Source organism: Heptranchias perlo, chromosome 3, assembly GCF_035084215.1.
Source record: "Heptranchias perlo isolate sHepPer1 chromosome 3, sHepPer1.hap1, whole genome shotgun sequence".
Lineage (NCBI taxonomy): Eukaryota > Metazoa > Chordata > Chondrichthyes > Hexanchiformes > Hexanchidae > Heptranchias > Heptranchias perlo.
Genome location: NC_090327.1, coordinates 53729820 through 53752147, shown reverse-complemented (window position 1 = coordinate 53752147; position 22328 = coordinate 53729820). Strand labels below are relative to the sequence as shown.

Below are 22328 nucleotides of genomic sequence, written 5' to 3'. Positions count from 1 at the left end.
TTGTGCCAAAATTGGGAGAGCTGTCCCACAGACTAGTCAAGCAATAGCCTGACATAGCCATACTCTCAGAATCATACCTTTCAGCCAACGTTCCAGACTCTTCCATCACCATCCCTGGGTATGTCCTGTCCCACTGGCAGGACAGATCCACCAGAGGTGGCGGTACAGTGATATACAGTCAGGAGGTAGTGGCCCTGAGAGTCCTCAACATTGACTCCGGACCCCATGAAATCTCATGGCATCAGGTCAAATATGGGCAAAGAAACCTCCTGCTGATTACCACCTGCTGCCCTCCCTCAGCTGATGAATCTGTCCAACTCCATGTTGAACACCACTTGGAGGAAGCACTGAGGGTAGCAAGGGCACAGAATGGGTGGGGGACTTCAATGTCCATCAACAAAACTGGCTCAGTAGCACCACTACTGACCGAGCTGGCCGGGTTCTGAAGGACATAGCTGCTAGAATGGGCCTGCAGCAGGTGGTGAGCGAACCAACACGAGGGAAAAACCTACTTGATCTCGTCCTCACCAATCTACCTGTCGCAGATGCATCTGTCCATGACAGTATAGGTCGGTGTGACCGTCGCACAGTCCTTGTGGAGACAAAGTCCCGTCTTCACACTGAGGACAACATGCAACGTGCTGTGTGGCACTGCCACCGTGCTAAATGGGATAGATTCAGAACAGATCTAGCAGCTCAAAACTGGGCATCCATGAGGTGCTGTGGGCCATCAGCAGCAGCACTGTATTCCAGCACAATCTGTAACCTCATGGCCTGACATATTCCTCACTCTACCGTTACCAAGCCAGGGGATCAACCCTGGTTCAACAAGGAGTGTAGAAAAGCATGCCAGGAGCAGCACCAGGCGCACCTAAAAATGAGGTGCCAACCTGATGAAGCTACAACTCAGGACTACATGCATGCTAAACAGCGGAAGCAACATGCTATAGACAAAGCTAAATGATTCCACAACCAATGGATCGGACCAAAGCTCTGCCATCCTGCCACATCCAGTCATGAATGGTGGTGGACAATTAAAGAACTAACGGGAGGAGGAAGCTCTGTGAACATCCCCATCCGCAATGATGGCGGAGTCCAGCACGAGTGCAACCGTCTTTAGCCAGAAGTGCCGAGTGTCTGATCCATCTCGGCCTCCTCCCGATACCCCCACCATCGCAGAAGCCAGTCTTCAGCCAATTCGATTCACTCCACGTGATATCAAGAAACGGCTGAGTGCACTGGATACAACAAAGGCTATGGGTCCCGGCTGTAGTGCTGAAGACTTATGCTCCAGGACTAGACGCGCCTCTAGCCAAACTGTTCCAGTATAGCTACAACACTGGTATCTACCTGACAATGTGGAAAATTGCCCAGGTATGTCCTGAGCACAAAAAGAGGGTCAAATAAAATCTGGCCAATTACCGCCCCATCAGTCTACTCTCAATTATTAGCAAAGTGATGGAAGGTGTCGTCGACAGTGCTATCAAGCGGCACTTACTCACCAATAACCTGCTCACCAATGCTCAGTTTAGGTTCCACCAGGACCACTCGGCTCCAGACCTCATTACAACCTTGGTCCAAACATGGACAAAAGAGCTGAATTCCAGAGGTGAGGTGAGAATGACTGCCCTTGACAGCTGAGAGGAGCCGAGTGGAGCGGAGGGAGCGTCCGATAAAAGGCAGGATTTCAGAGCGCTGAGAACAGCTGAGAGGAGCCGAGCAGAGCGGAGGGAGCGTCCGATAAAAGGTGGGGTTTCAGGGCGCTGAGAACAGCTGAGAGGAGCCGAGCCGAGCGGAGGGAGCGTCCGATAAAAGGCGGGATTTCAGAGCGCTGAGAACAGCTGAGAGGAGCCGAGCCGAGCGGAGCTGCGACCGAGTTCGAAGTGACGTCAGGAATCAGATCGGGACGCGACACAGGGGAGGCACCCGATTGGTGAGTAGGTTCAGGTGAGTATTTCTACTTATCGACAGTAACTAAAGTAAAAAGAAAGGGAAGGTCTGCAGGTCTTATAGGAAGTAGCTTTTTTCTAAGTGAATCAAGGTCCCTAGTGTAGTTAACATTCTCTAAATTAAGAACAATTTAAAGGAGTAAACTCCTTAAAGGGAGTGGTAAGTAGTTTTTCTTTCCTTTTCTTTCTCTTGACATTGTAGTTGTTGTTAAGCTAACTTAAGGGTTAAGTCATGGCAGGAGATCCCACAGCCGTGTCATGTTCCTCTTGTGGGATGTGGGAATTCAGGGATCCTTCCTGTATCCCTGATTCCTTCACCTGCGGGAAGTGTGTCCAGCTGCAGCTATTGTTTGACCGCTTGACGGCTCTGGAGCTGCGGATGGTCTCACTTTGGAGCATCCGCGATGCTGAGAAAGTCGTGGATAGCACGTTCAGTGAGTTGGTCACACCGCAGATAAAAATTACTGAGGGAGATAGTGAATGGGTGACCAACAGACAGAGGAAGAGTAGGAAGGCAGTGCAGGGGTCCCCTGCGGTCATCTCCCTCCAAAACAGGTATACCGTTTTGGATACTGTTGGGGGAGATGGCTCACCAGGGGAAGGTGGCAGTGACCAGGTTCATGGCACCATGGCTGGCTCTGCTGCACAGGAGGGCAGGAAAAAGAGTGGCAGAGCTATTGTGATAGGGGACTCGATTGTAAGGGGAATAGACAGGCGTTTCTGCGGACGCAACCGAGACTCCAGGATGGTATGTTGCCTCCCTGGTACAAGGGTCAAGGATGTCTCGGAGCGGCTGCAGGACATTCTGGAGGGGGAGGGTGAACAGCCAGTTGTCGTGGTGCATATAGGCACCAACGATATAGGTAAAAAACAGGATGAGGTCCTACAAGCTGAATTTAGGGAGTTAGGAGTTAAACTAAAGAGTAGGACCTCAAGGGTAGTAATCTCAGGATTGCTACCAGTGCCACGGGCTAGTCAGAGTAGGAATGACAGGATAGCTAGGATGAATACGTGGCTTGAGAGATGGTGCAAGAGGGAGGGATTCAAATTCCTGGGACATTGGAACCGGTTCTGGGGGAGGTACAAATTGGACGGTCTGCATCTGGGCAGGACTGGAACCAATGTCCTAGGGGGAGTGTTTGCTCGTGCTGTTGGGGAGCGTTTAAACTAATATGGCAGGGGGATGGGAACCGATGCAGGAAGTCAGTGGGAAACAAAGTGGTGACAGAAACAAAAGGCAGTAAGGGAGTGTGTGCAGGACATGACCGGACAGATGGTCTGAGAAAGCAGGGCAAAGACCAAGGGAAGTCTAGATTAAACTGCATTTATTTCAATGCAAGTAGTCTGATGGGCAAGGCAGATGAACTCAGGGCATGGATGGGTACATGGGACTGGGATGTTATAGCTATTACTGAAACATGGCTAAGGGAGGGGCAGGACTGGCAGCTCAATGTTCCAGGGTACAGATGCTATAGGAAAGATAGAGCAGGAGGTAAGAGAGGAGGGGGAGTTGCGTTCTTGATTAGGGAGAACATCACGGCAGTCGTGAGAGGGGATATATCCGAGGGTTCGCCCACGGAGTCTATATGGGTAGAACTGAAAAATAAGAAGGGATTGTACTACAGACCCCCAAATAGTCAACGGGAAATTGAGGAGCAAATATGTAAGGAGATTACAGACAGCTGCAAGAAAAATAGGGTGGTAATAGTAGGGGACTTAAACTTTCCCAACATTGACTGGGACAGCCATAGCATTAGGGGCTTGGATGGAGAGAAATTTGTTGAGTGTATTCAGGAGGAATTTCTCATTCAGTAATGTGGATGGCCCGACGAGAAAGGGGGCAAAACTTGACCTCCTCTTGGGACATAAGGAAGGGCAGGTGACAGAAGTGTTAGTGAGGGATCACTTTGGGACCAGTGATCATAATTCCATTAGTTTTAAGATAGCTATGGAGAAGGATAGGTCTGGCCCAAAAGTTAAAATTCTAAATTGGGGAAAGGCCAATTTTGATGGTATTAGACATGAACTTTCAGAAGTTGATTGGGAGAGTCTGTTGGCAGGCAAAGGGACGTCTGGTAAGTGGGAGGCTTTCAAAAGTCTGTTAACCAGGGTTCAGGGTAAGCACATTCCTTATAAAGTGAAGGGCAAGGCTGGTAGAAGTAGGGAACCTTGGATGACTCGGGAGATTGAGGCACTAGTCAAAAAGAAGGAGGCATATGACATGCATAGACAGCTGGGATCAAGTGGATCCCTTGAAGAGTATAGAGATTGCCGGAGTAGAGTTAAGAGAGAAATCAGGAGGGCAAAAAGGGGACATGAGATTGCTTTGGCAGATAAGGCAAAGGAGAATCCAAAGAGCTTCTACAAATACATAAAGGGCAAAAGAGTAACTAGGGAGAGAGTAGGGCCTCTTAAGGATCAACAAGGTCATCTATGTGCGGAACCACAAGAGATGGGTGAGATCCTGAATGAATATTTCACATCGGTATTTACGGTTGAGAAAGGCATGGATGTTAGGGAACTTGGGGAAATAAATAGTGATGTCTTGAGGAGTGTACATATTACAGAGAGGGAGGTGCTGGAAGTCTTAACGCGCATCAAGGTAGATAAATCTCCGGGACCTGATGAAATGTATCCCAGGACGTTATGGGAGGTTAGGGAGGAAATTGCGGGTCCCCTAGCAGAGATATTTGAATCATCCATCGCTACGTGAGGTGCCTGAAGATTGGAGGGTAGCAAATGTTGTGCCTTTGTTTAAGAAGGGCGGCAGGGAAAAGCCTGGGAACTACAGACCGGTGAGCCTGACATCTGTAGTGGGTAAGTTGTTAGAGGGTATTCTGAGGGACAGGATCTACAGGCATTTGGAGAGGCAGCATGGTTTTGAGAGAGGAAAATCATGTCTCACGAATTTGATTTGAGTTTTTTGAAGGGGTAACCAAGATGATAGATGAGGGCTGTGCAGTAGACGTGGTCTACATGGACTTCAGCAAAGCCTTTGACAAGGTACCGCATGGTAGGTTGTCACATAAGGTTAAATCTCATGGGATCCAAGGTGAGGTAGCCAATTGGATACAAAATTGGCTTGACGACAGAAGGTGGTTGTAGAGGGTTGTTTTTCAAACTGGATGTCGGTGTCCAGTGGTGTGCCTTAGGGATCGGTGCTGGGTCCGCTGTTATTTGTTATTTATATTAATGATTTGGATGAGAATTTAGGAGGCATGGTTAGTAAGTTTGCAGATGACACCAAGATTGGTGGCATTGTGGACAGTGAAGAAGGTTATCTAGGATTGCAACGGGATCTTGATAAATTGGGCCAGTGGGCCGATGAATGGCAGATGGAGTTTAATTTAGATAAATGTGAGGTGATGCTTTTTGGTAGATCGAATCGGGCCAGGACCTATTCCGTTAATGGTAGGGCGTTGGGGAGAGTTATAGAACAAAGAGATCTAGGAGTACAGGTTCATAGCTCCTTGAAAGTGGAGTCACAGGTGGATAGGGTGGTGAAGAAAGTATTCGGCATGCTTGGTTTCATTGGTCAGAACATTGAATACAGGAGTTGGGATGTCTTGTTGAAGTTGTACAGGGCATTGGTGAGGCCACACTTGGAATACTGTGTACAGTTCTGGTCACCCTATTATAGAAAGGATATTATTAAACTAGAAAGAGTGCAGAAAAGATTTACTAGGATGCTACCGGGACTTGATGGTTTGACTTATAGGGAGAGGTTAGACAGACTGGGACTTTTTTCCCTGGAGAGTAGGAGGTTTAGGGGTGATCTTATAGAAGTCTATAAAATAATGAGGGGCATAGATAAGGTAGATAGTCAAAATCTTTTCCCAAAGGTAGGGGAGTCTATAACGAGGGGGCATAGATTTAAGGTGAGAGGGGAGAGATACAAAAGGGTCCAGAGGGGCAATTTTTTCACTCAAAGGGTGGTGAGTGTCTGGAACGAGCTGCCAGAGGCAGTAGTAGAGGCGGGTACAATTTTGTCTTTGAAAAAGCATTTGGACAGTTACATGGGTAAGATGGGTATAGAGGGATATGGGCCAAGTGCAGGCAATTGGGACTAGCTTAGTGGTATAAACTGGGTGACATGGACATGTTGGGCCGAAGGGCCTGTTTCCATGTTGTAACTTCTATGATTCTATGATCTGACCGAGAGTGGCACCAAGGAGCCCTAGTAAAATTGAAGTCAATGGGAATCAGGGGGAAAACGCTCTAGTGGCTGGAGTCATACCTAGCACAAAGGAAGATGGTAGTGGTTGTTGGAGGCCAATCATCTCAGCCCCAGGACATTGCTGCAGGAGTTCCTCAGGGCAGTGTCCTTGGCCCAAACATTTTCAGCTGCTTCATCAATGACCATCCCGCCATCAAGAGGTCAGAAATGGGGATGTTCGCTGATGATTGCGCAGTGTTCAGTTCCATTCGCCACCCCTCAGATAATGAAGCAGTCCGTGCCCGCATGCAGCAAGACCTGGACAACATCCAGGCTTGGGCTCATAAGTGGCAAGTAGCATTCGTGCCAGACAATGACCATCTCCAACAAGAGAGAGTCGAACCACCTCCTTTTGATATTCAACGGCATTACCACTGCCGAATCCCCCACCATCAACAGCCTGGGGGTCACCATTGACCAGATACTTAACTGGACTAGCCAAATAAATACTGTAGCTACAAGACTGGGCATTCTGCGGCGAGTGACTCACCTCCTGACTCCCCAAAGCCTTCCCACGATCTACAAGGCACAAGTCAGGATTGTGATGGAATACTCTCCACTTGCCTGGATGAGTGCAGCTCCAACAACACTCAAGTAGCTCGACACCATCCAGGACAAAGCAGCCCGATTGATTGGTACACCATCCACCACCCTAAACATTCACTCCCTTCGCCACCGGTGCACTGTGGCTGCAGTGTGTACCATCTGCAGGATGCAATGCAGCAACTCGCCAAGGTTTCTTCGACAGCACCTCCGAAACCTGCGATCGCTACCACTCAGAACAAGAGCAGCAGGCACATGGGAACAACACCACCTGCACGTTCCCCTCCAGGTCACACACCATCCTGACTTAGAAATATATCGCGTTCCTTCATCGTCGCTGGATCAAAATCGTAGAACTCCCTACCTAACAGCACTGTGGGAGAACCTACACCACACAGACTGCAGCGGTTCAAGAAGGTGGCTCACCACCACCTTCTCTAGGGCAATTAGGGACGGGCAATAAATTCTGGCCTTGCCAGCGATGCCCACATCCCATGAACGAATATAAAAAAAGGCAGATTTTAAGGGGTTAGGAAAGAGATTAATAAGCAGATCCTCAAAGGTAACAATCTCCGGATTACTCCCGGTGCCACATGCTAGTGCGTATAGAAATACGAGGATCGAGTAGATCAATGTGTGGCTGGAGAGATGGTGCAGGAGGGAGGGCTTTAGATTCCTGGGGCATTGGGACTGGTTCTGAGGTAGGTGGGGCCTCCACAGCCGGACAGGTTGCAGCTCAACAGGGCCAGGACCAATATCCTCGTGGGGAGGTTTGCTATTGCTGTGGGGGAGGGTTTGAACTAGCTTGGCAGGGAGGTGGGAACCTGAGCGTAGATTCAGAAGGGAGGGAACCAGAGCTGGAAATGGAAGGCAGAAAATTAGTGAGTTTGGAAGGCAGAGGAAACAAAGGTTAGAAACTGTTCAACAAAGGAGTTTGGCAATGCTTAATGGTACATACCTCAATGCAAGCATAGTGAATAAGGCAGATGAGCAAATTGACAGATAGACACGTGAAAGTACGAGATCTTAGCTATTACACAAACATGGCTTAAACAGGGGCAGGAATGGCAGCTCAATGTTCCTGGTTACAGGGTTTTCAGATGAGATAGAGAGGGGGTGGCAATATTGGTTAAAGAAACAATTATGGCTGTGAGGTGGGATGAGTCAGGAGTGTGATGGAATACTCTCCACTTGCCTGGCTGAGTGCAGCTCCAATAACACTCAAGAAGCTCAACACCATCCAGGACACAGCAGCCCGCTTGATTGGCACCCCATACACCACCCGAAACATTCATTCCCTTCACCACTGCCGCACAGTGGCTGCATTGTGTACCATCCACAGGATGCACTGCAGCAACTCGCCAAGGCTTCTTCGACAGCACCTCCCAAACCCGCTACCTCTACCACCTAGGACAAGAGCAGCTGGTACATGGGAACAACACCACCTGCACGTTCCCCTCCGAGTCTCACACCATCCCGACTTGGAAATATATCGCCGTTCCTTCGTCGTCGCTGGGTCAAAATCCTGGAACTCCCTTCCTAACAGCACTGTGGGAGAACCTTCACCACACGGACTGCAGCGGTTCAAGGCGGCGGCTCATCACCACCTCCTCAAGGGCAATTAGGGATGGGCAATAAATGCCGGCCTCGCCAGCGACACCCACATCCCATGAATGAATAAAAAAAGAACTGTATGCAGTATTCAAGCTGTGGCCTAACCAATATTTTATACAGTTCTCGCATAACCTCCCTGCTCTTATGTTCTATACCTCGGCTAATAAAGGAAAGTAGCCCATGTGCCTTTTTAACCACCTTATCTACCTGTCCTGCTACCTTCAGGGATCTGTAAACATGCACTCCAAGGTTCCTTTGTTCCTCTGCACCTCTCAATAGCCACCCATTTATTGTGTACGCCCTTGCCTTGTTTGCCCACCCCAAATGCATTACCTCACATCTCTCTGGATTGAATTCCATTTGCCACTTTTCTGCCCACCTGACCAGCCAATTGATATCTTCCTGCAGTCTACAGCTTTCCTCCTCACTATCAATCTTCTTGATCAAGTCCCCCACATTGAAGTCCAAATCATTAATATATACCACAAAAAGCAAGAGACCTGGTACTGAGCCTTGGGGGACCCCACTGGAAACAGCCTTACAGTCGGAAAAACACCCATCAACCATTATCCTTTGCTTCCTGCCACTGAGCCAATTTTGGATCCAACTAGCCACTTTCCCTTGGATCCCATGGGCTTTTACTTTTTTGACCAGTCAGCCATGTGCGATCTTGTCAAAAGCCCTGCTAAAATCCATGTACACTGCATCAAACGCGTTACCCTCATCGACCCTCCTTGTTACCTGCTCAAAAAATTCAATCAAGTTAGTCAGACACGACCTTCCCATTGGTAAGAAATCCATGCTGACTGTCCTTGATTAACCCGTGCCTTTCTAAATGACGATTTATGCTGTCCCTCAGAATCGATTCCAACAATTTGTCCACCATCGAGGTTCGACTGACAGACCGAATAATTATAGGCCAGTCTCTCTCCCTTTTCAAACAACGGTACAACGTTAGCAGTCCTCCAATCCTCTGGCACCATGCCTGTAGCCAGGGAGGATTGGAAAATGATGGTCAGAGCCTCTGCTATTTCTTCCCTTGCTTCTTATAACAGCCTGGGATACATTTCATCCGGGCCTGGTGATTTATCTACTTTCAAAGATGCTAATCCCCTTAATATTTCATCTCTCACTATGTTTATCCCATCCAATATTTCACACTCCTCCACCTTAACTACAATCTCCGCATCGTCCCCCTGTTTTTTGAAGACAGAGGCAAAGTATTCATTAAGAACTATACCCACATCTACCGCCTCCACACACAGGTTACCTTTTTGGTCTCTAATGGGCCCTACTCTTAGTTATCCTCTTGATCTTTATTTATAAAACATTTTTGGGTTTTCCTTAATTTTGCTTGCCAGTATTTTTTCATGCCCTCTCTTTGCTTTCCTAATTTCCTTTTTAATTTCACCCCTGCATTTTCTATACTATAGGCGTTCTGCAGTATTGAGGTCTTGGTGTCTGACGTAAGCTTCCTTTTTTTGCCTTATCTTACCCTGTATGCTCCTCGTCATCCAGGGGGCTCTAGATTTGGCAACCCCACCCTTTTTCTTTGTGGGAACATATTTACTCTGACCCCCTTGAATGCCTCCCACTGCTCTGACACTGATTTACCTTCAAGTAGCTGTTTCCAGTCCACTTTTGCTAAATCACTTCTCAGCTTAGTAAAATTGGCCTTTCCCCAATTGAGAATTTTTACTCCTGTTCTATATTTGTCCTTTTCCAAAACCAAGCTAAATCTAACTGAATTATGATCACTACCACTAAAATGCTCTCCCACTGATACTCCTTCCACCTGCCCAGCTTCATTCTCTAAAAGTAAGTCCAGAACTCTTGTTGGGCTTGCTGCATACTGGCTAAAAAAAGTTTTCCTGAATGCATTTTAAGAATTCTGCACCCTCCACACTTTTTACACTAATTGGATCCCAGTTAATATTCGGGTAGTTGAAATCCCTTACTATTACTGCCCTACTGTTTTTGCACTCAGAAATATGCCGACGTATTTGCTCTTCTATCTCCCTCTGACTGTTTGGGGGTCTGTAGTACACTCCCAGCAGTGTGACTACCCTTTTTTTGTTCTTTAGCTCAACCCATATGGCCTCATTTGATAATCCTTCTAAATTGCCTTGTAGATGGTGGAAAGGCTTTGGGGAGTCAGGTGAGTCACTCGCCGCAGAATACCCAGCCTCTGAACTGCTCTTGTAGCCACAGTATTTATATGGCTGGTCCAGTTAGGTTTCTGGTCAATGGTGACCCCCAGGATGTTGATGGTGGGGGATTTGGCGATAGTAATGCCATTGAATGTCAAGGGGAGGTGGTCAGACTCTCTCTTGTTGGAGATGGTCATTGCCTGGCACTTGTCTGGCGCGAATGTAACTTGCCACTTATGAGCCCAAGCCTGGATGTTGTCCAGGTCTTGCTGCATGCGGGCTCGGACTGCTTCATTATTTGAGGGGTTGCGAATGGAACTGAACACTCTGCAATCATCAGCGAACATCCCTATTTCTGACCTTATGATGGAGGGAAGGTCATTGATGAAACAGCTGAAGATGGTTGGGCCCAGGACACTGCCCTGAGGAACTCCTGCAGCAATGCCCTGGGGCTGAGATGCTTGGCCTCCAACAACCACTACCATCTTCTTTTGTGCTAGGTATGACTCCAGCCACTGGAGAGTCTTCCCCCTGATTCCCATTGACTTCAATTTTACTAGGGCTCCTTGGTGCCACACTCAGTCAAATGCTGCCTTGATGTCAAGGGCAGTCACTCTCACCTCACCTCTGGAATTCAGCTCTTTTGTCCGTGTTTGCACCAAGGCTGTAATGAGGTCTGGAGCCAAGTGGTCCTGGCGTAACCCAAACTGAGCATCGGTGAGCAGGTTATTGGTGAGTAAGTGCCGCTTGATAGCACTGTCGACGACAACTTCCATCACTTTGCTGATGATTGAGAGTAGACTGATGGGGCGGTAATTGGCCGGAATAGCTTTGTCCTGCTTTTTGTGGACAGGGCATACCTGGGCAATTATCCACATTGTCAGGTAGATGCCAGTGTTGTAGCTTTACTGGAACAGCGTGGCTAGAGGCGCAGCTAGTTCTGGAGCACAAGTCTTCAGCACTACAGCCAGGATGTTGTTGGGGCCCATAGCCTTTGCTGTATCCAGTGCACTCAGCCGTTTCTTGATATCATGTGGAGTGAATCGAATTGGCTGAAGACTGGCTTCTGTGATGGTGGGGATATGGGGAGGAGGCTGAGATGGATCATCCACTCGGCACTCCTGGCTCAAGACGGTTGCAAACGCTTCAGCCTTGTCTTTTGCACTCACGTGCTGGACTCCGCCATCATTGAGGATGGGGATGTTTGCAGAGCCTCCTCCTCCCGTTAGTTGTTTAATTGTCCACCACCATTCAAGACTCGATGTGGCAGGACTGCAGCTTTGATCTGATCCGTTGGTTGTGGAATCGCTTAGCTCTGTCTATCGCATGTTGCTTCCACTGTTTAGCATGCATGTAGTCCTGAGTTGTAGCTTCACCAGGTTGGCACCTCATTTTCAGGTACGCCTGGTACTGCTCCTGGCATGCTCTTCTACACTCCTCATTGAACCAGGGTTGATCCCCAGGCTTATTGGTAATGGTAGAGTGAGGAATATGCCGGGCCATGAGGTTACAGATTGTGCTGGAATACAATTCTGCTGCTGCTGATGGCCCACAGTGCCTCATGGATGCCCAGTTTTGAGCTGCTAGATCTGTTCTGAATCTATCCCATTTAGCACGTTGGATGGTGTCCTCAGTGCGAAGGCGGGACTTCGTCTCCACAAGGACTGTGCGGTGGTCACTCCCACCAATACTGTAATGGACAGATGCATTTGCGACAGGTAGTTGGTGAGGACAAGGTCAAGTAAGTTTTTCCCTCGTGTTGGTTCGCTAAACACCTGCTGCAGGCCCAGTCTGGCAGCTATGTCCTTCAGGACTCGGCCAGTTCGGTCAGTAGTGGTGCTACCGAGCCACTCTTGGTGATGGACATCGAAGTCCCCCACCCAGAGTACATTCTGTGACCTTGCTACCCTCAGTGCTTCCTCCAAGTGGTGTTCAACATGGAGGACTGATTCATCAGCTGAGGGAGGGCGGTAGGTGGTAATCAGCACGAGGTTTCCTTGCCCATGTTTGATCTGATGCCATGAAATTTCATGGGGTCCAGAGTCAATGTTGAAGACTCCCAGGGCCACTCCCTACTGACTGTATATCGCCGTACTGCCACCTCTGCCGGTGGGACAGGACATACCCAGGGATGGTGATGGAAGAGTCTGGGACGTTGGCTGAAAGGTATGATTCTGTGAGTATGGCTATGTCAGGCTGTTGCTTGACTAGTCTGTGGGACAGCTCTCCCAATTTTGGCACAAGTCCCCAGATGTTAGTGAGGAGGACTTTGCAGGGTCGACTGGGCTTGGTTTGCCTTTGTTGTGTCTGGTGCCTCGTGGTCCAGTGCCGGGTGGTCCGTCCGTTTTTATTCTTATTATGATTTTTTTTAAACGAGATTTTATAACTGAGTGGCTTGCTAGGCCATTTCAGAGAGCAATTAAGAATGAGCCACATTGCTGTGGGTCTGGAGTCACATATAGGCCAGACCGGGTAAGGACGGTAGGTTTCCTTCCCTAAAGGGCATTAGTGAACCAGATGGGTTTTTACAACAATCCGATAGTTTCATGGCCACCATTACTGATAGTAGTATTTTAATTCCAGATTTTATTTAATTAATTGAATTTAATTAATTGAATTGAAATTCCCCAGCTGCCGTGGCGGGATTTGAACTCATGACTCTGGATTATTAGTCCGGGCCTCTGGATTACTAGTCCAGTAACATAACCACTATGTTACCGTACCCGTTACTGGTCACCACATTACAGGAAAGATGTGATTGCACTAGAGAGGGTACAGAGGAGATTTACGAGAATGTTGCCAGGACTAAAGAATTTTAGCTATGAGGGAAGATTGGATAAGCTGGGGCTGTTTTCTTTGGAACAAAGGAGGCTGAGGGGAGATTTAATTGAGCTATATAAAATTATGATGGGAGTAGATAGAGTGGATTGGGAGCACCTATTTCCCTTAGCAAGGGGGTCAGTGACCAGGGGGCATAGATTTAAAGTAATAGGTAGAAGGATGAGAGGGGAGCAGAGGAGAATTTTTTTCACCCAGGTGGTGGTGGGGATCTGGAACTCACTGCCTGAAAAGGTGGTAGAGGCAGAAACCCTCAACTCATTTAAGAAGTACTTGGGGGATGAGCACTTGAAGTGCCGTAACCTACAGGGCTATGGACCAAGTGCTGGAAAGTGGGATTAAGCTGGATAGCTCCTTTTCGGCCGGCACGGAGATAATGGGCCGAATGGCCTCCTTCTGTGCCGTAACTTTCAATGATTCTATCTTGTGGACACTTGAATGCATTCGCCATGATACATGTTCACTGAGGACATTCAGCTCTACCTCTCCACCAACATTCTCGACCCACTCACGGCCTGTGTTGTAAGATTGCTTGCCCGACATCCAGCATTGATATGAAACCTTTTCTCACAAGTAAGCAGACCGATGCTTTGTCAGCTGACATCCTGCAACTTTTTCCAGTTAAACACTGGGAAAACTGACGCCATTGTCTTTGGCCCCCACCACAAACTGTGTACCTTTGCCACAGATTCCATTCTCCTCCCCGGCCACTGTCTCAGGTTAAACCAGACTATTCACAAACTCAACACCCTGTTTGATCCTGTGCTGAGCTTTCAAAGTCATCTCCTCTTCATTATAAAGACCACCTACTTCTACTTCCCTAACATTGCTTGCTTCCGTCCTTGCCTCAGGCTATCTGCTGTTGAAACCATCATCCATTCCTTTGTCACCTCCAGACTCGACTTCAATGCTGTCCGTGGCGGCCTCCCATCTTCCATAAACTTCAGCTCTTCCAAAACTGCGCTGTTTGTATCTTATCCTGCACCAAGTCCTGCTCACCCATTACCCCTCTGCTCGCTGGCCTAAACTGGTTACCCCCATATTCAAAATTCTCATCCCTTCATGGCATCGCCGATCCCTATCTCTAACTTCCCCAGCCCTACAACCCTGAGAACTCTCATGTTCCTCCGACTATAGCCTCTTGTGCCCCCACTCCCTTCTACCCACCATTGGTGGCTGTGCCTTTGGCTGTCTCGGCACCACGCTCTGTAATTCGTACCCTCAAACTTACTGACTCGCCACCTTCTTTTCCTCTGCTCTGCAGACCTCCAGAGTATCTGATATGCATGTGTGACAACCTGAAGAACCAAACTACGAGTCACTGAAATTAGAGAGTTTCACTAGCACTTTTCATGTTCACTAGGACTCCTAGTTTGTAGATAGAAACCATAACTAAACACCTGAGTGCTGAGGGCATGTTGTCTCAAACAGAACTGTATTCACTAGCCTCAGGAAGCTGTGAAATACTAAGAAACATTAACATATAATCCATTCAGTTAAAGTATTAACATTTAAGAGTTTTGGCTTCCAAATATATACTGCAATTAGAAGCTGGGCTTCACAAACATATTTTAAATAGATTTTCTTACAAATATTTCAAGTATACAACTTCTAATTTTGAAACGGGGTTCAGCAAAATGCTGATTAAATTTCAATGTATCTTTTGTTCTGTTTAATTTGTATGCAAGCCCATTTACCTGGTTTCTACTGTAGATTATGTTACAATGATTAAAGAAGTAAACTAGCATAAGAACATTGGAATGTGTGTAGCACAGAAGTACTTCATGTCTTTGACAGTTGTGGGGGGGGGGGGGGCGAGAGAGAGAGAAGAGAGATAAAGATATTTTCTCTTTCAAGTCCATGCTATTTAAAAATAAATTCCTCCCTATTTTCTCCTGAATTATGCTGACCTTCACTATGGCTTGGTTCAATGGATGATGGCTGCCCTCCAGTACCTTGCCCATGTGATCATTCTTCATATGAGCCTAAACCAACATCACAGCCAAATTGATCCTGTTCTACTTCAAGGTCCAGATGTGCACCATCCAGCAGAGGCCGTAGGATAGCAATAAGTAGGAACCCAAGCTGACTTTTCCCCTTCTAAGCCAAAGTCACTGAAGCCATGTATGTGTAGCGCTGTAACTGCTGTTCAAATTAAGATCAGCTAGCTCAGCACCAACTGGAAACTTCTGACTTACTGGTCTGTATGACTTTATGCAACACTAGGCAGTGCCTTTTATTTACACCACACTAGGAGGAGTAAATCCTCATTTCCATCTCCTGCTGGCGCACTGCCTCTCTCAATCAGTCTGGTGGGCAGGACACACAGAGCCACCAACTTCTACAGTTAAAGTTAATGCTTTGTGACAGGCTACACTGGTGGTAAGGAGGGAATAGTTTTGCTCGGGTCCCCCCCACAAACTGAAACGTAAAACATTTGTAGTACGTCACTGTAGCCAAATTAGTGGAAAAACTTGCCTGTGAAGGATAACCAGTTCAAATGAATCAAAGTGGGAGCTTTAAATGTGTGCACTTTAGATTGGAATTCAGTTTAGCAAGAGATGCCAGTTTGGCCTTAATATGTTGAAATATGAAGCTGCAATGTGCAGTATGTAAAACAGCCACAACATTTTTGTAGGTGAAACTGCTTTCCCTGGAAACAGACAATGCTCAGACAAGTAGACACCGCTTTGCAATGTAATCTTAGATGCCAACATAATTTGATGTATCTGAACAAGTGTGTGCACAGGCACGCAAACCATCACATTCCACAACCACCTAAAGTTTTCCTTTTAGTTAGCTATGAACTCCACCAGTAGTGGTTATATTATTTTATGAACACATTTTACAAAGCAGCATGTAGAAACACCAAACTGGGAAATTAAGTTAATAGTAATATTGCTACAAAACAAATAGAACTGCTTAGGACTACAAATGTTATATACTAGGTATATTAAAATATGTCTTTGGCCGGTGATTAAAGAATTTCTTTTAAGTTCAAAGTAAATTGAAATATTACCTGTGAAATTAAGCTTTGGGATAATAGCATACAAGTTAGTTAGTCTGAAATCCCTCTGCTATTTCAGCTCATCTTAAATGGGCTAACATCTCCGCTAAATTAATGGAGAGGAACATCTAAAAAAACACTCATATAGTAGTACTGTGTGGTCTCATTTCAAAACCAGAGAGGGAAAAAAACGGAAAGTTCTACCCCACACCACGGGCAAGCACGTCAATAACTAGCTGCACTTTACTGACACAGCAAATATTTTTTGAGAAACGAATGTGAGGGGTCAAGTCTAACAGTGCAGAACACACCAAGATTGAAGAGACTAATAAGGAACCTAGGAAATAGTGATTACATGATTCTAGGCTTGGGTTTTAGAAGCCCAAAGATAGGAGTTCCATAGTTTTGCCATCCCTGGAAAGATGACGTTAAGAGTAGGCGACTATCATCAGTATTGACCTCAGCACAACAGGGATGTACGCTACAGTGAGTTTTAAAAAAAAATTCTAAGAACAGTGGAGATATGGGGAAGGAGAGAGAGAGCGCTGTATGTAACAGCAAGCCTTGTTGAAAAGGAATGGTAAGCCTAGAATAATTTCTCCCAAAAATAATGCTCTGGAGAAATGACGTAACATTGTACAGAAATTTTCTTCGAACTTTTTTCAAAAATCTTAAAACAATGAAATTTGTAAGCAAAATACATGCCCATTCTGAAATCTATAATGTATACATACCAAGAAATCTGCTGAGCTGTGTCCAGATTTAAAAAAAATTGTACAGCTCCAATTAGACATTCTATGTAAGACAAAAAGGTGACACACAAGCCATGCTTCCTATGTCAGAATGTAGAAGGCGTATGATTTTTATGTTCATTTCATGCAAAAACCACTGTACATACATGTCTGCATGTAAACAGTACTCCATACAAGTTTAGGGTCTTGCCATAGATATCTATCATATTAGGTGCAGCAGTCCTAGTCACTCCTGTAAGTGGTCTGAGCGTCTTGCATTTCGGGGTGTGCCCGTCATGCCCAATGTCTAACTGTACGATAGCATAATCAAGGAATGGAACAATAGTATCTCTGTGACCTGAATTGGATATTCATATCTTCCACACTTACGAAAACATGGTGAGACAAGAACAGATATAAATGAATAAGCTGCTTTATTTCACAGACACCTTGGTGAGCAAACATGTTCATACTGGCTGGGCATATGTTATGAAGAACACAGACTGTAAAAGAGATTTCTGTTAGATACTCAGATGTAATTGCAGAGTATCTTAATTTGGCCCGACACAGACAATAGCTGTGCAGAAAAAGAGTCCAGATACTCGTGAAATATTGCGCTTTATTTTAATATCCTAATAAGGGTGCAGGAATATGGAGAAAGCTAAGTAATGATTAATTTATGATTGTAACATTATAGGTAACCATCAGGTACTCCTTTAATGGGCAAGACTCACACTGTCTGACGTATGCTAACGGTTTAATTCCAAAACATTACTCTCATCTGATTTCAAGATATTTTCAGACTTGCACCTTTCTGAGAATGTGTTTTCAACTTCTACTGCAGTATTTCCTAGAATCTCGTGCATGCGCAGCATATACAGATGGATTTCTGGTAGCATTCTATAAGAAATGTACTGATACCACATTGCCAATTGTGAAACATGTTGAATGTACTATTGAGTAATGCAAAATCTACACTACAGCAGTAAAGCAGAAACTAGCACTAATTGCTGAATGTTCTTCAGTATGTGGTCCAGCAATATGGGGTATTTGATGATTTTGTGGTTTCTCACACTTCTTAATTTTTATATATCCCTTTCTCTAGGTCCCTGCAGCACCTACTGGTGCCACACTGTCAATAGCTGAGAGACAATGCACAAGTCTAAACTGTGGTGAACTGCCCTCCAACATTCTCCCCTCGCAGTAGGCGAAGTGGGAACTGAATCCACTTACTACCATTCCATGCTTTGGCACAGAACATGCTGGGCTAGCTATCAAGAGCTCGAAAAAGGGAATACTGTAAACGTTGCTGCTTGCAGCCTCAGGGGTTGTACCTGTTAAAAGATCTCTTTATATTTCAAAAACACAATGCCATCACTTTCAGTATTAAGTTACTGGATAAAGCAGATCTCTGTTGGAACGAATGTGAGTGTTTTTGATTAAGGGATTTTAAAAGAGTACTGTTCTGACCAGCAATATTTCTAAATTAAAGAAGCTACTGTAAACATTGTAACTCAGTAATTGTATCTATATAGCTCCTGATGATACAACAGTACAAAGTAGATTGCACACACATCAGAACAAATGTTCAAAGAAATCATCAGTTTTGTAACAGACTGTGTGAATTATTTAAGCTCTGAAAAGAACATCTGATAAAGAACATTAATGAAGGAGTCAACTGCAGACAGTCATAAACTTTAATTACAGAAGATTTCTGCTTACTAAATGGCATCTCTCCATATTGGTTCCTAGAAGCCAGCTGGGAACGGTCATTTTGTAGGAACTCCCCAAATGTTATAGTGAAGACCCACTTAAGTGACTTTGTGAATGGGAAGTGGACTGTGGTAAGTATTCTCCATTCATGTCATCAATGAAAAATTTCAGAATATGATTATATATGGGATAATTTAGGGGTATTCAACTTCCCTTCACTACATTAAAACTACAGTATACATGCTACTAAAACAGTCAGAATACATTATAGTTACACGATCAGAAAATCGAAGACAAACTTCTTGTTATGGCTATGTTATACAATGAAACAATCAAGTAACTAAAAAAAATGTTGCATTTGCTTCCATTGTTTCTTTACTGCAACATCAAACTATTTCCATGCTTAAACTGCGCCACTTAGTATGTTCAACACATTTCATAATTGATTATACAATATCAATGCTGGTAAAAAGACTAGATGAATTTTTCACTGACCATTTGAACAGATAAGGGATTATACAAGCTTTTAAACCGGTGTAACAAATTTGTACAAACTATAATTGTGAAGTGCAGATAACATTTAGAAATATTTTGTATTTTGATAAAGGTTATGGCATAGTTTCAATCACATGATTTAAAACTTTAAATGCAATTTATGAAAACTAATTGTGCAAGTCATTTCTTCTTAGTTTTAATGTAAAGTTTTATATTAAGTTTAAAATTTGAAAGCAATACAAAACTGTATGGCATTTTGAAAAATGCAAAAGTACAAACACGATCAATATAAAGGATCCAGTTAATTCAATGGAATGGGTAAGGAATAGACAGCATATTGTGAATCCTAACGTGTTGAAACATGCATATTTCCAAATGTAGGCTACTCAGTTCCCATTTTAAAAAGTTTAGATATTGGTTACAAAATAATTTAACTGTTTGCCACTAACACCAACATTCAATTTGTCACCCCACCCTTAAAAAGAACTTTCTCAATGGTTTTACTTGGTATATATTAATTGCTGCTTATAAATGGATAATTAATCACATCTCTATGAGTGACTAATGTTGTACATATCCCACACACTTGTTTTAGGGAGGAGTTTCTGCCACGTCAAACCTAAATTTGTCTAAACAAATAAGTTACATGGGTTTTAAATTGATAGGTATACCAAAATCAGGAAGAAGATTCTATCCACAGGATCAAAACCAGGCTTTCAAAAACTGTTATACATTTCAACTTTTAATTTCAGCTCATAATTTCAGGAAGATTTTCAATAGTGTAACACTACTGCTTTTGCATGAATATGAAGCAATATTGGATGCACATTGACGTGAAAGCAACACTTAACTTGGAAGTCAGATTTCATTGTTGATGTGCTCTCTTTTAAATGAAGTATTTAACCTACCCTCCTCTGCCAATCTACCCAAAAGGTGGATATAAAAGGAAGTTCTCTTGTGTCCTACAAACATTCAACCCTTTACCAACACCATCAAAACATTCTCATTTGCTGCTTGGGGAAACTGGCTGTGTGCAAATTGGCAGCTGTGCTTGTCTACAAAATAGTGCCTATACCACAAAAGTAATTCATTGGCTGTGAAGCACTTTGGAACATCCTGAGGATGTTTAAGGTACAATACAAACGCGTATTCTTTTTTTCTTCAAAGATAATGCTCAAGTGGTTCACTGGAGCACTTTATAAACTTATTTTTTGTTTCTAAAAATGTTATATAAAAGTGCTAATTCTCATCCTTAACAATAACTTGTACTTCTATTGTGCCCTTTATCCAACACCCTGAGGCATTTCATTTTAATTTTAAAGATATTTTGGCCTGGAATGCGGTACACTTTTCACATTCTTCTCAGTCAGAGGGACAAACATCTTACGACCCTTCTACATTGCTCTTAGTGTCAACTCCCAATGGATGGCTCCTGCGCAGCCAATGAAAACATGAGCCAGGAAGACCCAGTAAAAGTGGTTTTATTGTATTGAAAGGGCACAGATTGAACCTTAACCGACCTGCCACCAAACTGCAATCAGATGCAGATCCGTTTCTTTCGATTTGGTTTTCTTAACTTGAGTTAAATCTCTAACACCAAAAATACACTTTAGGACTAAAGGCCGAAATATAAACCCGAGCAGAAGCATTTCGGCCAAGGGGCCGGGATGGGGAGGGGAGCTTCCGCGTGGGGCGGGGGGCGCCGGACCGGGGGGCGTGGGGCGGAGGGCAGGGGGGGGGCAGGACCGGACCGGGGGGCGGGGGGACCGGACCGGGGGACGTGGGGGCAGGGGGGGGACCGGACCGGGGGGCGGAGGGCAGGGGGGGGCAGGACCGGACCGGGGGGCGGAGGGCAGGGGGGGGCAGGACCGGACCGGGGGGCGGAGGGCAGGGGGGGGCAGGACCGGACCGGGGGGCGGAGGGCAGGGGGGGGCAGGACCGGACCGGGGGGCGGAGGGCAGGGGGGGGCAGGACCGGACCGGGGGGCGGAGGGCAGGGGGGGGCAGGACCGGACCGGGGGGCGGAGGGCAGGGGGGGGCAGGACCGGACCGGGGGGCGGGGGGGCAGGACCGGACCGGGGGGCGGGGGGACCGGACCGGATCGGGGGGCGGGGGGGGGGGATCGGGGGGCGGGTATGAACCCCTGGAAGTTTCAGCAAATATAACTCGGTTCGGAAACGGACACCCCCGGCACAGGCCCCTCTCCCCGGGAGGGACGGGGACCCCGCGGGCAGTAGATGTTTAACGGCTGCAAACTTCAGTCCGACTCCGGGGAGCGCCGGATCCTCGCGGGGCCGCAACCCCCGTCACCCGCCCCAGACTCAGGCCGCTGACCCTCGCCCGGCCCCGGCCCCGGCCCCACTCCAGTCCCAGCTCACCTTCTCTCCACTCGGGGCTCCGTCTCTTCTTCACATCCGCATCACTTCATCAGCTCCTGCAGCCGGGAGGACGGAGCGGGTCCGCGGACTCACGCGAGATCCGGGGCGGGCCGGGCCACACCAGGCCGGGCCGGACTCAGTGCGCGGCCGCGGTCATCACCTCTCCCCCCGCCAGCTCCACACAGCGAGGGAGCAAACACCGAGCGGCGAGCGAGATACCAAATTAAACCCCCGACCGCAGGCTCCGGGCCTCGAACCTACATCGTCCTCCCGCCGGCCATGAACTCACTCCGACTCCGACACAACGCGCTTCCTCCGCTCGGAGTTGGCTACAAGATGGCGCCACTTCTGGCAGGGGAGGGGGCAACGGGCACTGGGCGCTCGGCACCGCCACCTGCTGGTCCAGGCAGACAGTGACAGGGCGCTCGGCACCGCCACCTGCTGGTCCAGGCAGAGAGTGACTGGGCGCTCGGCACCGCCACCTGCTGGTCCAGGCAGAGAGTGACTGGGCGCTCGGCACCGCCACCTGCTGGTCCAGGCAGAGAGTGACAGGGCGCTCGGCACCGCCACCTGCTGGTCCAGGCAGACAGTGACAGGGCGCTCGGCACCGCCACCTGCTGGTCCAGGCAGATAGTGACAGGGCGCTCGGCACCGCCACCTGCTGGTCCAGGCAGACAGTGACTGGGAGCTCGGCA

General features: G+C 46.7%; 1 protein-coding gene across 1 annotated transcript in view; it reads right to left on the bottom strand.

Moving 5' to 3' along the window:
* The window catches only part of yes1 (YES proto-oncogene 1, Src family tyrosine kinase), an 87266-nt gene extending 65276 nt beyond the window's left edge, over positions 1-21990 (bottom strand). Inside the window, exon 1 of the mRNA XM_067979726.1 lies at positions 21634-21990. The gene's annotated coding sequence lies outside the window, so the exon portion shown is untranslated. The remainder of the gene's footprint in view (positions 1-21633) is intronic.
* Between the last annotated feature and the right edge of the window lie 338 nt (positions 21991-22328).